The sequence below is a fragment of the Hordeum vulgare genome, chromosome 4H (assembly GCF_904849725.1).
Source record: "Hordeum vulgare subsp. vulgare chromosome 4H, MorexV3_pseudomolecules_assembly, whole genome shotgun sequence".
NCBI lineage: Eukaryota > Viridiplantae > Streptophyta > Magnoliopsida > Poales > Poaceae > Hordeum > Hordeum vulgare.
Window position 1 is genome coordinate 107,706,243 of NC_058521.1, and position 19,170 is coordinate 107,725,412.

Below are 19,170 nucleotides of genomic sequence, written 5' to 3' on the forward strand. Positions count from 1 at the left end.
AGACAATGCGACATTGGCTCTTTGTTAGATGAACAATATTGCATATGAGAGCCACTCATAAATTCTAGCACAGTCTTTGACACGTCTCCAATCTATCTATAATTTTTTTATTGTTCCATGATTTTATATTATCATTCTAGGAACTTTTGGGTTTTTATTTACCAAATAATTTTATTTTTTTAGCACTAACCTATTAACCCACTGCCCAGTGCCAGTTGATGTTTTCTGCATGTTTTTGGTTTTTCAACTTTATAGTACTAAACGAAGTCCAATGGCCCCTAAACTTTAATATGAATTTTTTAGACAAAAAGAAGACCTGTTAACTTTGGGAGGGGACTGGAGGTTACTCGATGGAGCCACCACATAACAAGGCGCACCCACGGGGTGGTCGCGCCCTCTTGTGTGGTGGGGCCCCCTCGTGCCTCCTATCATCCCTCTTCACTCTATAAATCATCTGAAATCCCAAAAATCCTAGAGAGCCACCCAAAACACTTTTTCTGTTGCCACAAATCTCTGTTCCGACGTGTGCCCTTATGGAGCCCTTTTTCGGTGCCCTATTGGAGGAGGGACCAATCACGTAGGACCTGTACATCAACCTTACTGCTCTCATGGTGATGTGTGAGTAGTTCACCATAGACCAATGTGATGGTAGTTAGTACCTAGATGGGTATCTCTCTATCTCTATATCTATCTCTATCTCTATCTCTATCTCGATCAACAATACGATGTTCATCGCATCTTCGCTTTGATCTACTTGATGTAATTCTTTTGTATTGTGTGTTTGTTGGGATCCGATAAATTGTGGGTTTATGTTCAGATTATTCATGATAAATATTTCAGTCTTCACTGAATTCTGTTATAATTTTTATTTGAATGATCATTATGGCTTCGTAAATATCTTCGATCTATTGATTTGCTTTGGCCAAGTAGTTTGATCTTTCTTCAGTGAGAGGGGTGTGTTCTAGTGGATTCAATCTGACGGGTTTCTATGCCCCGTGACAGAAGGGGACAAGATAGTCTTTTTATTGTTGCCACTAAGGATAAAACGATGGGGTTAATTCATTTTGATTGAGTTCTCTTTGTCTACATCATGTCATTGTTCTCCAAGCATTACTCTGTTTTACTTAATACTCTAGATGCATGCTAGATAACAGTCGATGGGTGGATTAATAGTAATAGGTGCAGGCAGGAGTCGTCCTATTTGCCTATGGACGTGATGCCTATATACACATGATAATTATCTGAATATCACATAAGTATGCGCTTTTCTATCAATTGCCCAATACTAATTTGTATACCCATTTTATGCTTACTACTTGAGATATGCCACTAGGGAAAAAGGGGGTTTGACAAACCTCTTGCCAGCGTTGGGTGCCAGTGTTTGCTGTTTTGTGTGCAGTGGCTGAAGATAGTGGATCACCGTTACACCTATTGGTTCAATAAAACTTGGTTCTCCACTAAGGGAAATACTTATCTATATTGTGCTGCATGACCCATTTCTCTTCACGGAAAACCCAACGCATATCACACCTATCAGGAGGGATTTCTAGCGCCGTTGTCGGGGAGTATCATCAACCTACTATCAACTAACTACACACAAATTATGATTCACTTGTTCTAACTTTTATTTGCTGTTATACTTTTCTTGCTTCATAATAATTAAAAATACAAAAATATGTATATTTGCTAGTTACTAGTTTACCTCTTTGCTTCCTAGTTTGCTTGTCCTGCTTGTTACTTTGCTTGCTCGGTTACCATGTCTCAAGGTACTACTAAGTTGTGTGACTTATCAAATACTAATAGCAATGATTTCATTAGTACTCATATACACCCACTACTAATGTGGAGTCTTATGATATTAATGGTGCATTGTTGAATCTTGTGATGAAAGAACAATTTTCGGGAAGTTCTAATGAGGATCCTGCTGCTCATCTTAATACCTTTGTTGAAATTTGTGATATTCAAAATAAAGGACATGTATAATGATATTGTGAAATTAAAGTTATTTCCTTTTTCACTAAGAAATAAGGCTAAATCTTGGTTCTCATGTTTACCACGTTATAGAATTGGAACTGGGATAAGTGAAAAGATGCTTTTATTACCAAGTATTTTGCTCCTCCTAAGATCATCTCCCCTAGAAATCAAGTTATGAATTTTAAACATCATGATCGTGAACATGTTGCACAAGCTTGGGATAGTATGAAATTGATGATTAGAAACTGCCCTACTCATGGTTTAAACTTGTGGATGACTATCCAAAAGTTCTATGTTGGACTAAACTTTGTGTCTCGAAATCTTCTAGATTCTACGACAGGTGGTACCTTCATGGAGGTGACCTTAGGAGAGGCCACCAAACTTATGGACAACATCATGAAAAATTATTATCAATGGCATACCGAAAGAACTCCAACCAGTGAGATGGTAAACTTTGTCGAGGAAACCGCTACTTTGAGTGAAAAAATTGATGCAATTATGAATTTGGTTGCTAGTAAAATGCTCATATTGATCCTAATGACATGCCCTTGTCTACTTTCCGTGAGAAAAAGATAATTCCATTTATTTGAATTTTATCTCGTGAAATAATTTTAATGACAATGCTTATAGTGGTAATTTTAATGCTAGGCCATATCTTGGTAACTCCTCTAATAGTCACGGGAACTCTTATGGCAATTATAATGGAAATCCTTCTACCGATAATAAAGTTATCCTCTCATCATTAAAATACCATTCAAGAATTCACTAATTCTCAAAAAAAATTCCAATACTATGGTAGAGGAAAAGTTGCATAAAATTGATGATTTGGCTAGGAACATGGATAAGATTGCTCTTGATGTAAAAACTCTAAAAAGGACAACTTTTCCACCAAAGCATGAATTTAATGAGACTATTAAATCTATCCAAATATATATGAATGAAAGTAAGGAGAGGACCGCAACCTTGAAAGCTAAGCAGGAATTCCTAGAAAAATCTCTCCCACCCGGTTTTTACTAGAATCATGATGAATATCTTAGCGTGCTTGGTACTTCTCCTGTTGAATCTTTGTTTAATTCTTTGAAAATAAATTATAAAGGGACTAGAGATGAATCAATTCTATTTAGAGAGTGTCCCAATTACTTGTAAGGTGATGATTATAGTCATAAAACTAAAAAAGTGGGTTTGGAGAGATTAAAACTTTAACTAATGATGTGCCCACTATCTTGGTTCACAAGGATTTTAATTATGATAATTGTTCTTTGGTATAATAAATTTCCTTCCAGCAATCCATCATTATCAAACCCAATTCTTATGAACAAAATAAAGCTTTTACTCAACATATACTAGAAGCTATGGTAAACGCCTATGATGAGAAACTTGAGCTAGAAGTTTCTATTCCAAGAAAGTTGCATGATGAATAGGAACCTACTATTAATATTAAAATCAAAGAATATTAATGCAATGCATTGTGTCACCTAGGTGCTAGTGTTTCAACTATACCTAAATCTTTATGTGATGTGCTTGGTCTCACTGATATTCATGAGTGTTCCCTTAATTTACTTCTTGCGGACTCTAATTTCAAGAAACCTTTGGGAAGAATAAATGATGTTCTCATAATTGATAGTAGAAATTATATGCTTGTAGGTTTTATAGTTCTTGATATTGAATGCAACCCATCTTGTTCAATAATACTTGGGACACCTTTTCTACGAACTATAGGTGCATTAATTGATATGAAAGAGGGAAATATACGGTTCCAATTCCCATTAAAAAGGGATGGAACACTTCCCTAGAAAGATAATCAGAACACCTTATTAATGTATCATGAGGTCTACTTATCTGTTGAGCATCAAGGGTGACAACACTTGATCATATTCATTATGCCTAGCTAGGGGAGTAAAATAATAATGCTAGTCAGGAGGCAACCCAATAGTTATCTTAAATTTTTATTTTATATTTATGTTTGTGTGTGATAACATGATTGTTGCCTCTGTAATTATTGTATTTTCATGTTTAAATTAGTGTTTGTGCCAAGTAAATCCGTTGGGATGATTTGAATGATAAGTAGAATTGACATGGTGCAAAAATAGAAACTTTGACATTCGGTGTGGAATTTATGTGATTTTACTTGAACGTATTTTTAATATAATTATTTTACAAGTATTGGTATACAAATTCCTTAGGTCTTCAAAATTTTTCAGAATTTTAAGAGTTACGGAAGTATGGTACTTAATTATATCATTAAGGATTGTTCTGTTTTTGACAAATTCTATTTTTGCTTGCATTGTTTGCTTGTTTTGATGCTGCTAGGGATTATACCGGGGATATAAGTCATGGAGAAGTTATAATACAATACCTTATGCAATAATAAAATATGAATCAATTTTCAACAGTACCTAAAGTATTTGATATGATTATCATATTAGCGGATCTCCTGATTTTTCTGTTGAGTTTTGTGTGCTGAAGTTTTCAAGTTTTGGGTGCTATCGTGATGGACGAAGGAACAAGGAGTGGCAAGAGCCAAAGCTTGGGGATGCCCAAGGCACCCCAAGGTAATATTCTATGAATACTCAAGCTTCTAAGCTTGGGTATGCCCTAGAAGGCATCCCCTCTTTCGTCTCAATCCATCGGTATGTCGCTCGGAGCTATATTTTTATTCATCACATGATATGAGTTTTGATTGGAGCATCATTTGCTTTTGTTTCCTTTTTGTTTTAGTTTTCCACAATCATTGTTTTCTTTATGCACCCACTTGAGAGAGAGACACTATCACATGATTTATTATAATACTCTATGTGCTTCACTTATATCTTCAGCTTAGCAGTTGCTCTAGTACTTCACCTATATCTTTTAGAGCACAGTGGCGAATAGATTTTATAGAAATAACTGCACTCTCATTCTTCACTTATATTTGTTTGAGAGTTAATAAACAGTGATGGAAATTTTCATGGGTAATAAGACTAGTCCAAAAATTATAGGTATTCAATGAGTGCATAATCAAAACCACGTGTAGCACATTTCAATGAGTGCATGATCATTGGTTAATAAAAGTATCGTGAATTACAGGTTATTAACTTTTTGTTCATCCAAATATTTCCATGGCATGGTGATGATGTGTGAGCTTAGTTATTACTCATTGAAATCCTAGTGTTGTTTACGTCGGGGGCGCGCGATGGTTAACTCCTACCAACCTCCTCCCTAGGGGCATGCGAGTAGTGCTTGGCTCAAAGAGATCTAATAAAATCTTGCAATAAGTATGTGAGTTCTTTATGACTAATGTAAATCCATGGACATACGCACTCTCACCTATACATATTTGCTAGCCTCTTCCGTACTGTGTATTGTCGATTCTCACCTTGAGGATCGGTGCAACCATCGTCGGTGCATCCAAACCCCAAATACTTGTGATCTACCTTGGGTTTTCCATGAAGAGGAACGGGTAATTGCAGGACATTGCGGGTAAGTATTTACCTCGATTAAGAAACCATTGTTTATCGAACCAATAGGAATATCAATCCTCAACAATCTTCAGCGGTTGAACACAAAAGAGCAAACAACTTGCATCCAATTCCAGCAAGAGGGTTGTCAATCCCCTTGTTCTCGTTCTTTGCAAGCAAATGAGATGTGTAGATAATTGTAACTTGCAAAATAAAATAAAATACAAATAATAATAGTGAGGAAATTATAAGTTTTTTTAATATATAAGTGAATAGACCCGCAGGCCATAGTGTTCTCTAGTGGCATCTCTCATGAAAGCAACATATGGTGGGTAAACAAATTACTATTGGGCAATTGACACAATAGGGGATAGTTATGCAATTTTCGCGGCAATGATAATTTGTATATAGGCATCACGTCCATAAGAAAATAAGACGACTCCTGCCTGCACTCACTACTATTACTCCACCCATCGACCGCTATCCAGCATGCATCTAGAGTATTAAGTAAAAGAGAGTAATGCTTGGAGAACGATGCCATTATGTAGACAAAGTAAACTCAAGCAATATGAATAAACCTTATCGTTTCATCCTTAGTGGACGAAATAGAAAGAGGCAACTTTTCCCCTTTTGTCACTTGGACACAGAAATGCGCCAGGTTGAACCCACTACAACGCACCCCTCTCACTGAAGAAATACCAAACTACTTGGCCACCCCCTTGGCTGAGCCGTGTTGGCATGTTCCTCCCTCATGTGTCTTCAGGTCTCCTACCAAACCTTCTAAGTCTTCTTTTGGTCCAGAAAAATCATAAAAAAGTTTTGTGGTAATTGGACTTCGTTTGGTACTGAAAACCTGAAAAACACACGCAGAAAACAGCAAGTAGCCCTAGGCACTGGGTTAATAGGTTAGTGCCCAAAAATAATATAAATTGGTGAACTATGACTCAACAAGTATCCTAGGATGATAATATAACAACATGAAACAATAAAAAATTATAGGTACATTGGAGACGTATCAAGCATCCCCAAGCTTAATTCCTGCGCGTTCTCGAGTAGGTAAATGACAAAAACAGAATCTTTGACGTGACATGCTACCCAATATTTGCATGTATGCTAATTAATAAATGTTAATTAACAAACATAAACATACTAATAATTATAAGCACAATCAACAAAATAATCAATCTTTGAAAGTATACGATCCTAAAATAATGTTTACCCCCATTCATCTATCATATTAGCAAAACATGGCTCCGTCTTCACCACATTGATACAAATGTCAAGCACCACAGTGTCCAAGTCACGCAATTGGATAATACTTTTTCAAAGTGAATCAACTTTTTATTCTTCACGCAATACATGAGTGTGAGCCATGGACATATCATAAGGGTGGAATAGAATATGGTGGTAGATATCAAAGGGGTACAACTGGAGAAGATAGTCTCACATCAACTAGGCGTACCAACAGGCTATGGAGATGCCCATCGGTAGATGCCAATGCAAGGAGTAGGGATTGCCATGCAAATGATGCACTAGAGCTGTGTATGAAAGCCCAAATGAATTTAAGTGGGGTGTGCATCCAACTTTCTTGCTCATGAAGACCTCGGGCATTTGAGGAAGCTAGTCATCGGAATATGCAAGCCAAGTTTAAAATAATGCTAATATGATTCCCACTAGCATATGACAATGACATATCATGAGGCTCTCTGTATGAGGAACATGGTATGACTTTGAGGCTAAATTCCCTTCTTTGCTAGTGTGGTTAAGGATAGTAGCAAATTCCCTTCTCTCTTTTTCTCTTATTCATTTTTTCATCATTTGTTATATGGTGGGCTCATTTGGCCTCCCCCATTTTTTATTTTTTGTCTGGAGTCTCTTTCTGACTTGTGGGGAATCATAGTCTCCATCATCCTTTCCTCACTGGGAAAATGCTCTAATAATGATGATCATCACACTTTTATTTATTTACAACTCATGAAAGCTCGATATGAAGAACTATGACTTGATATGAATGCCTCTGGTAGTGTACCAGGATGTGCAATGATCTGCGTGACATATATCAGCAATATAATGAACGATGGCTTTACCACAAATGCTATGTCAGCTCGATATGATCATGCAAAGCAATATGATGATGAATGAACTAGTCATATGATGTAATAGTGGAATTCACATGGAAATATATCTCGGAGTGGCTATGGAAATGCCATGATAGGTAGGTATGGTGGCTGTTTTGACGAAGATATAAGAAGGTTTATGTGTGATAGAGCATATCATGCCACGGGGTTCGGATGCACCGGCAAAGTTCGTACTAATCCTCGAGGTGAGAATGGGCAATGCATTGTACCGAAGAGTCTAGCCAAATATGAGGAGGTGATATTGCGTATGTCCATGGTTTCACATTGTTGGGGAACATTGCATGGGAAACAAAAAATTTCCTACGCACACAAAATACCTATCATGGTTATGATCATCGACGGCAGGGGAGATCGGATCCACATACCCTTGTAGATTGCTAAGCACGAAGCGTTAAGAAACGTGGTTGGTGTAGTAGAACATCTTCGCGATCCAAATCGCAGTCGTCCCATGATCCGTCCCGATCTAGCGCCGAACGGACGACACCTCCGCGTCCAGCACACGTACAGCTCGATGATGATCTCCGCCTTCTTGATCCAGCAACATGGGGAGGAGAGGTAGATGAGTTCTCCGGCAGCGCGACAACGATGGTGGTGGAGCTATTCCAGCAGGGCTTCACCTAAGCACCGCAGAAACTAGACTAGAGGAGAAACAGATCTAGAGAGAGGGCATCACGTGGATGATTTCTATGTCTCAAAACCCACAAAACCTCTAGTATATATAGGAGGAGGGGAGAGGAGGCAGCCTTGGTCCCTACTCCAAGGAGAAGGGGTCGGCCGAACCCTAGAAGGAAGAGTCCACCTTCCCACAAGGGAGGTGGACTACTATGGGAGGACTCCTCCTTCCTTTCCTTTTAAAGGACTTTTGCCTTTTATCTCCACTCCTAGACGCATAGGCTTTTGAGAGAGTCTTTGGCCAGCCCACCAGGGGCTGGTCCACCTCCTCTCACATCCCATAAGGCTCTTGGGTCATCACACCCCTCCCGGTGGTCCCCCGGCACCCTCCCGTCACTCTTGGTATAGTACCGATGAGCCCAAAACTTTTCCGGTGACCAAAATAGGACTTCCTATATATCAATATTTACCTCCTAACCATTCCGGAGCTCCTCGTGACGTCCATGATCTCATCTGGGACTCTGAACAAGCTTCGGTCACCAGCACCTATAACTCAACTATACCGAAACGTCACCGAACCTTAAGTGTGCAGAACCTGCGGGTTCGAGAACTATGTAGACATGACATGAGACACTCTCTGACCAATATCCAATAGCGGGACCTGGACGTCCATTTTGGATCCTACGTATTCTACGAAGATCTTATCGATTGAACCTCTATGTCAAGGATTCACACAATCCCGTATATCATTCCCTTTGTCCTTTGATATATTACTTGCCCGAGATTCGATCGTCGGTATCGCCATACCTATTTCAATCTCGTTACCAGCAAGTCTCTTTACTCGTTCCATAATACAGGATCCCATGGATAACTCTTTAGTCACATTGCTTGCAAGGCTTGTTTGTGATGTTGTAAAACCGAGTGGGCCTTGAGATACCTCTCCGTCACACGGAGTGACAAATCCCAGTTTTGATCCATGCCACCTCAACAGACACCTTCAGAGATACCTGTAGAGCACCTTTATAGTCACCCAGTAACGTTGCGACATTTGATACACACAAGGCATTCCACCGGTGTCAGTGAGTTACATGATCTCATGGTCATAGAAATGTATACTTGACATGCAGAAAACAATAGCAACAAAATAACACGATCACATGCTACATTTATAGTTTGGGTCTTGTCCATCACATCATTCTCCTAATGATGTGATCCGGTCATCAAGTGACAACACTTGTCTAAGGCTAGGAAACCTTAACCATCTTTGATCAACGAGCCAGTCAACTAGAGGCTTACTAGGGACAGTATTTTGTCTATGTATCCACACATGTATTTCTGTTTCCATTCAATAAAATTATAGCACGGATAATGAACTATTATCTTGCAACAGGAAATATAATAATAACTATTTTATTATTGCCTCTAGGGCATATTTCCAATAGTCTCCCACTTGCACTAGAGTCAATAATCTAGTATCACATCTCTATGTGATTTACAATGTAACAAATTTAACACCCATACAGTTCTGGTGTTGGTCATGTTTAGCTCGTGGAAGAGGCTTAGTCAGTGGATCTCCCATATTCAGACCGGTGTCCACTTTGCAAATATTTATGTCTTCCTCCTTGATGTAATCGCGGATGGCATTGAAGGGTCGTTTTATATGTATGGTCCTCTTGTGAATCCTTGGTTCCTTGGCTAGAGCAATGGCACCAGTGTTGTCACAGAACAGATTTATTGGATCTAGTGCGCCCTTCATACCATTGAGGAAGAGCATCTTCATACCATTGAAGATTGCAAAGCGAAGTGTTACTATGAATGTGGTCGATGGAGTCGTACTCGCGGCGATTCAAATCGTGGAAGATTCGATCCGAACACCGAACGTACGCTGTCTCCGCGTTCAACACACCTATAGCCCGGGGACGTCTCCTTCAACTTGATCCAATAAGGACAGAGGAGAAGTTGAGGGAGAGCTCCGGCAGCACAATGGCGTGGTGACAGTGGAGTTGTGTGGTACTCGGGCACGGATTCACCAAGCGCTACGGAGGAGGAGGAGAAGGAAGAGCAGGGCTGCGCCAGGGGAGGAAGAAATTGGTGTGTGTTGCATCCCTCAACCCTTGGGTATTTATAGGAGGAAGAGGAGGAGGAGGGCTGGCCACCCTAGATAATCTAGGGTGGGGGCGGCGGCCAGGGTGGCGATGGCTTGCCTCCCAAGTTGGGAGGTGGGCCACCATCGCCCTATGGTTCCCAGCCCTAGGCACCCATGGGCCTCCGATACCCTTTCGATGCTCGTGGTACAATACCGATATACCCCGGAACCCTTCTGGTGACCGAAACTCGACTTCCTATATATAAATTTTTACCATTCCGGACGTCCTCGTGACGTCCGGGATCTCATCCGGGACTCCAAACAACCTTCGGTAACCACATAGACAATCCCCACAACAACTCTAGCATCATCGAACCTTAAGTGTGTAGACCCTACGGGTTCGGGAACCATGCAGACATGACCGAGACACGTCTTTGGCCAATAACCAACAGCGGGATCCGGACACCCATGTTGTCTACCACATGTTCCACGATGATCTCATTGGATGAACGACGATGTCGAGGATTCACTAAATCCCATATTCAATTCCCTTTGTCTACCGGTATGATACTTGCCCGAGATTCGATCGTCGGTATCCCTATACCTTGTTCAATCTCATTACTGGCAAGTCTCTTTACTCGTTCAGTAACACATGATCATGTGACTAACTCCTTAGTCACATTGAGCTCAATAGGACGATGTATTACCGAGTGGGCCCAGAGATACCTCTCCGTCATATGGAGCAACAAATCCCAGTCTCGATTCGTGCCAAACCAACATACACTTTTCGGAGATACCTGTAGTGCACCTTTATAACCACCCAGTTACATTGTGACATTTGATGCACCCAAAGCACTCCTACGGTATCCGGAAGTTGCACAATCTCATGGTTTAAGGAAATGATACTTGACATTATATAATCTCTAGCAAACGAACTACACGATCTTGCGCTATGCTTAGGATTGGGTCTTGTCCATCACATAATTCTCCTAATGATGTGATCCCGTTATTAATGACATCCAATGTCCATGATCAGGAAACCATGAACATCTATTGATCAACGAGCTAGTCAACTAGAGGCTTACTCGGGACTTGGTATGGTCTGTGTATTCACACATGTATTACGGTTTCCGGTTAATACCATTGTAGCATGAACAATAGACAATAATCATGAACAAGGAAATATAATAATAACCACTTTATTATTGCCTCTAGGGCATATTTCCATCTGTCTCCCACTTGCACTAGAGTCAGTAATCTAGTTACGTTGTGATGTATCGAACACCCATAAAGTTCTAGTGCTCATCATGTTCCGTGCGTGGAAGCGGTTTATTCAACGGATCTACGACATTCAGATCCGTATGTAGTTTACAAATAACTATATCTCCATCCTGGATGTATCCACAAATGGAGTTGAAGCGGCACTTGATGTGCTTGGTCTTCTTGTGAAACCTGGGCTCCATGGCAATGGCAATGGCTCTAGTGTTGTCACAGAAGAGAGTCATCAGGCCCGACACACTGGGAATCACTCCTAGGTCGGTGATGAACTCCTTCATCCAGACTCCTTCCTGTGCTGCTTCCGAAGCAGCTATGTACTTCGCTTCACATGTAGATGCCGCCACGACGCTTTTCTTGCAACTGCACCAGCTGACTGCTCACCATTAAAAATGTACACATATCCGTTTTGTGACTTGGAGTCATCCGGATTTGTGTCGAAGCTATCTTCGACGTAACCCTTTACGACGAGCTCTTCGGCACCTCCATAAATGAGAAACATATCTTTAGTCCTTTTCAGGTACTTAAGGATATTCTTGACCGCTGTCCAGTGATCCACTCCTGGATCACTTTGATACCTCCCTACCAAACTTATGGCAAGGTTCACATCAGGTCTGGTACACAACATGGCATACATAATAGAGCATATGGCTGAAGCATAGGGGACTGTACTCATCTTTTCTCTATCTTCTGTCGTGGTCGGGCGTTCAGCTGCGCTCAACCTCACATCTTGTAATACAGGCAAGAACCCCTTCTTGGCCTTATCCATATTCAACTTCTTCAATATCTTGTCAAGGTATGTGCTTTGTGAAAGACCAATGAGGTGTCTTGATCTATATCTATAGATCTTGATACCTAATATGTAATCAGCTTCTCCAAGCTCCTTCATTGAACAACACTTACTAAAATAGGTCTTTATGCTTTCCAAAAGTTCTATATCATTTTCCATCAACAATATGTCATCCACATATAATATGAGAAATGCAACAGATCTCCCACTCACTTTCTTGTGAATACACGCTTCTCCATAAGTCTGTACAAATCCAAACGCTTTGACCACCTCATCAAAGCAAATGTTCCAACTTTGAGATGCTTGCACCAGCCCATAGATGGAGCGCTGGAGCTTGCATACCTTGTCAACATTTTTAGGATCGACCAAAACCTTCCGGCTATATCATATACAATTCTTCCTTAAGAAAGCCGTTAAGGAATGCCGTTTTAACATCCATTTCCTAGATCTCATAATCATAAAATGCGGCAACTGCTAACATGATTCTGACTGACTTCAGCATCGCTACAGGTGAGAAAGTCTCATCATAGTCAATTCCTTGAACTTGTCGATAAAGCTTAGTGACAAGTCGAGCCATATAGATGGTCATATTACCATCCGCATTAGTCTTATTCTTAAAGATCCATTTATTTTCTATGGCTCGCCGATCATCGGGCAAGTCCACCAAAGTCCATACTTTGTTCTCATACATGGGTCCTATCTCGGATTTCATGGCTTCAAGCCATTTGGCCCGCCATCGCTTCTTCATACTTCAAAGGTTCACTGTCCAACAACATGATTTCCATGACAGGGTTGTTGTACCACTGTGGTGCGGAAAGTGTCCTCATGGACCTACGAAGTTCAGTAGTAACTTGATCTGAAGTTTCATGGTCATCATCATTAACTTCCTCCCTAGCCGTTGTAGGCACCCCACAAGCATTTTTCTGTGTTGCGCTACTCTCCGGTTCGAGAGGGGGTACAAATACCTCATCAAGTTCTACTTTCCTCCCACTCACTTCTTTCGAGAGAAACTCTTTCTCCAGAAAGGATCCATTCTTGGCAACAAAGATCTTGCCCTAGGATTTGAGATAGAAGGTATACCCAATAATTTCTTTAGGGTATCCTATGAAGAAGCATTTTCTGCTTTGGGTTCGAGCTTCTCAGGTTGAAGTTTCTTCATATAAGCATCGCAGCCCCAAACTTTTAGAAACGACATCTTAGGTTTCTTGCCAAACCATAATTCATACGGTGTCGTCTCAACGAATTTAGAAGGTGCCCTATTTAAAGTGAACGCGACAGTTTTCAATGCATATCCCCAAAATGATAGCAGTAGATCAGTAAGAGACATCATAGATCGCACAATATCCAATAAAGTGCGATTACAACGTTCAGACACACCGATACACTGAGGTGTGCTAGACGACATGACTTGTGAAACAATTCCACATTTTCTTAAGTGCGTGCCATACTCGTGACTCAAATATTCTCCTCCATGATCTTCTTGCGAGAACTTTATTTTCTTGTCACGTTGATTCTCTACCTCACTCTGAAATTCCTTGAACCTTTCAAATGTTTCAAACATCTGCTTCATTAAATAGACATACCTATATCTGCTTAATTCATTAGTGAGGGTGAGAACATAACAATAGCCACTGCGAGCCTCAACGCTCATTGGACAACATACATTGGAATGCATTATTGCCAACAAGTTGGTTGCTCGCTCCATTGTTCCGGAGAGCGGAGTCTTGGCCATCTTGCCCATGACGCATGGTTCGTATGTGTCAAATGATTCAAAATCAAGAGACTCGAAAAGTCTATCTGTATGGATTTTCTTCATGCGTTTGACATCGATATGACCAAGGCGGAAGTGCCACAAGTATGTGGGACTATCATTATCAACCTTACATCTTTTGGTACTCACACTATGAATATGTGTAACATCACGTACGACATTATCTAATAATAAACCATTGACCAGCGGGGCATGACCATGAAACATATCTCTCATATAAATAGAACAACCATTATTCTCAGATTTAAATGAGTAGCCATCTCGCATCAAGAGAGATACCTATACAATGTTCATGCTCAAACTGGTACTAAATAACAATTATTAAGGTTTAAAACTAATCCCTAAGGTAGATGTAGAGGCAGTGTGCCGACGGCGATCACGTCGACCTTGGAACCATTCCCGACGTGCATCGTCACCTCGTCCTTTGCCAGTCTCCGCTTATTTCGTAGTTCCTATTTTGAGTTGCAAATGTCAGCAAGATCACCGGTATTAAATACCCAGGAGCTACTACGAGCCCTGGTAAGGTACACATCAATAACATGTATATCGTATATACCTTTGACATTGTCGTCCTTCTTATCCGCTAAGTACTTGGGGCAGCTCCGCTTCGAGTGACCGGTTCCCTTGCAATAGTAGCACTCAGTCTTAGGCTTGGGTCCATTCTTTCGCTTCTTCCCAGCAACTGGTTTATCGGGCGCGGCAACTGCTTTGTCGTCCTTCTTGAAGTTCATTTTACCCTTGCCTTTCTTGAAACTACTGGTCTTATTCACCATCAACACTTGATGTTCCTTCTTGATTTCCACCCCAACTGATTTCAGCATTGAATATAACTCGGGAATGGTCTTTCCCTTCCCTTGCATGTTATAATATAACTGGAGGATTCTGTCAATAACCGCGTCATCCGGAAGATTAACTTCCAGCTGAGACAGACCACTGTGCAACCCAGACATTCTAAGTATGTGCTCATTGACAGAACTATTTTCCTCCACCTTATAGCTGAAGAACTTGTCGGAGACCTCATATCTCTCGACCCGGGCATGAGCTTGGAAAACCAGTTTCAGCTCCTCGATCATCTCATATGCTCCATGATGCTCAAAACGCTTTTGGAGCCCCAGTTCTAAACTGTAAAGTATGTCGCACTGAACGAGAGAGTAGTCATTACTTCGCGACTGCCACACATTCAGAACGTCCTGGGCTGCCGTGGGAACGGGAGCGTGACCTAGCGGTGCATCAAGGATGTATGCCTTCTTGGAAGCAATGAGGATGAGCTTCAAATTACGGACCCAGTCCGCATAGTTGCTTCCATCATATTTCAGCTTGGTTTTCTCTAGGAACGCGTTGAAATTGAGGTTGACATGAACGTTGGCCATTGGATCTACAATATTGTAAACAAATTTTTACACTAAGTTCATGATAATTAGGTTCATCTAATCAAATTATTTAATGAACTCCCACTTCGACCGACATCCCTCCAGTCATCCAAGTGATACATGATCCATGACGACTAGGTCGTGTCCGATCATCATGTGAGATGGACTAGTCCTCAATAGTGAACATCTCCATGTTGATCGTATCACCACACGACTCATGTTCGACCTTTCGGTCTATTGTGTTCCGTGGCCATGTTTGTACATGCTAGGCTCGTCAAGTCAACCTAAGTTTTTTGCGTGTGTAAATCTGGCTTACAATGATTTTATGCGAACGTTAGAATCTATCACACCCGATCATCACTTGGTGCTTCGAAACAACGATCCTTCGCAACGGTGCACACTTAGGGGGAACAATTTTCTTGAAATTTTAGTGAGGGATCATCTTATTTACTACCATCGTTCTATGCAAATAAGATATAGAAACATGATAAACATCACATGCAAATCATATAGTGACATGATATGGACAATATCATCCTGCTCCTTTGATCTCCATCTTCGGGGCACGGCATGATCATCGTTGTCACCGGCATGACACCATGATCTCCATCATCATGATCTCCATCAATGTGTCTCCCTGAAGTCGTGTCGCCAACTATTACTTCTACTACTATGGCTAACGGTTAGCAATAAAGTAAAGTAATCACAAGGCGTTGCATCTCATACAATAAATTAAGACAACTCCTATGGCTCCTACCGGTTGTCGTACTCATCGACATGCAAGTCGTGAATCCTATTACAAGAACATGACAAATCTCATCCATCACATATCATCACATCCTTTTGGCCATATCACATCACATAGCATACCCTGCAAAAACAAGTTAGACGTCCTCTCATTGTTGTTGCAAGTTTTACGTGGCTGATTTGGGTTTCTAGCAAGAATGCTTCTTACCTACGTGACATCCACAATGTTGGTATGGAATGCTATTTACCCTTCATAAGGACCCTTTTCATCGAATCCAATTCGACTAAAGTGGGAGAGACAGACACCCGCTAGCCACCTTATGCAGCAAGTGCATGTCGGGCGGTGGAACTAGTCTCACATAAACATACATGTAAAGTCGGTCTGGGACATTTCATCCCACAATACTGTAGAAAAAATATTGGACTAGTTATGGCAAGAAATTGACAAAATCATTGCCCACAACTTTTGTGTTCTACTCGTGCATAGAATCTACGCATAGACCTAGCTCATGATGCCACTATTGGGGATTGTAGTAATAATTCAAAAAAAGAAATCCTACGTCACACCAAGATCAACTAGGAGAAATTAGCAACGAGTGAGGAAGATCATCTTCATACCGTTGAAGATCGCATAGCGGAAGCATTACTATGAACGCGGTCGATGGAGTCGTACTCGCGGCGATTCAAATCGCGGAAGATTCGATCCGAACACCGAACGTACTGTGTCTCCGTGTTCAACACACCTACAGATTGGGGATGTCTCCTTCACCTTGATCAAACAAGGATAGATGAGAGTTTCAGGGAGAGCTCCGGCAGCACGATGGCATGGTGAGGGTGGAGCTGCGTGGTACTCGGGCAGGGCTTCACCAAGCGCTATTGAGGAGGAGGAGAAGGAAGAGCAGGGCTGCACCAGGGGAGGAAGAAATTGGTGTGTGTTTCAGCCCTCAACCCTTTGGTATTTATAGGAGGAGGAGGAGCAGGAGGGCCGACCACCCTAGACCAATCTAGGGTGGGCGCGACGGCCAAGGAGGGGGCGGCGGCCAGGGTGGAGGTGGCTTGCCTCCCAAGTTGGGAGGTGGGCAACCATCGCCCTAGGGTTCACAACCCTAGGCGCCCATGGGCCTTTGTCGGCCGAGCCAGCCCACCTAGGTTGCTGGCTCCCACCTAATTTCGGCCCTTGTGGTCCTTCGGGGCTGGTGGCCCCTCCCGGTGGGCCTCCAATACCCTTTCAGTGGTCGCGATACAATAACGATATACCCCGGAACCCTTCCGGTTACCGAAACTCGAGTTCCTATATATAAATTTTTATCTTCGGACCATTCTGGAGCTCCTCGTGACGTCCAAGATCTCATCCGGGACTCCGAACAACCTTCGGTAACCACATATACAATCCCCACAACAACTCTAGCGTCATCGAACCTTAAGTGTGTAGACCCTACGGGTTAGGGAACCATGCAGACATGACCGAGACACCTCTCTGGCCAATAACTAACAGCGGGATCTAGACACCCATGTTGGCTACCACATGTTCCACGATGATCTCATCGGATGAACCACGATGTCGAGGATTCACTAAATCCCATATTCAATTCTCTTTGTCTACCGGTATGATACTTGCCCGAGATTCAATCGTCGGTATCCCTATACCTTGTTCAATCTCGTTACTGGCAAGTCTCTCTACTCGTTCTGTAACACAAGATCCTATGACTAACTCTTAGCCACAATGAGCTCAATAAGATGATGTATTACCGAGTGAGCCCAGAGATACCTCTCCGTCATACGGAGCAACAAATCCCAGTCTCGATTTGTGCCAACCCAACACTCACTTTCGGAGATACCTGTAGTGCACCTTTATAACCACCCAGTTACGTTGTGACGTTTGATGCACCTAAAGCACTCAGACAGTATCCGGAAGTTGCACAATATCATGGTCTAAGGAAATGATACTTGTCATTATAAGAGCTCTAGCAGACGAACTACACGATCTTGCGCTATGCTTAGGATTCGGTCTTGTCCATCACATCATTATCCTAATGATGTGATCCCGTTATCAATGACATCCAATGTCCATGATCAGGAAACCATGACCATTTATTGATCAAGGAGCTAGTCACCTAGAGGCTTACTAGGGACTTGGTATGGTCTATGTACTCACACATGTATTACGGTTTCCGGTTAATACAATTGTAGCATGAACAATAGACAATTATCACGAACAAGGAAATATAATAATAACCACTTTATTATTGCCTCTTACTCAACTTTATACCTTGTAACACAGGCAAGAACCCCTTCTTCGATTGTTCCATTTTGAACTTCTTCAAAACTTTGTCAATGTATGTGCTTTGTTGAAGTCCTATTAAGCGCCTTGATCTATCTCTATAGATCTTTATTCCTAATATGTAAGCATCTTCTCCAAGGCCTTGAAACTTTTATTCAAGTAATCTTTCGTGCTCCCCAAAAAATTATATATTGTTTCCAATCAGAAATATGTCATCCACATATAATATTAGGAACACTATAGAGCTCCCACTAACTTTCTTGTAAATACAAGCTTCTCCAAAAACTTGTATAAACCTGAACGCTTTGATCACCTCATCAAAATGCTGATTCCAACTCCGAGATACTTACACTACTCCATAAATGGATGAATAGAGCTTGCATACTTTGTCAACGTTCTCCGGATCAACCAAACCTTTGGGTTGCATCATATACAACTCTTCCTTAAGAAACCCGTTAAGGAACGCCGTTTTGACATCCATCTGCCACATTTCATAATCGAAAAATGCAACTATTGCTAACATGATTCGAACGGACTTAATCATCGCTACGGGTGAGAATGTCTCATCATAGTCAACTCCTTGAACTTGTGAAAAAAACCTTTTCCACAAGTCGAGCTTTATAAACGGTCACATTACCGTTCGCGTCCGTCTTCTTCTTAAAGATCCATTTGTTCTGAATAGCCTTTCG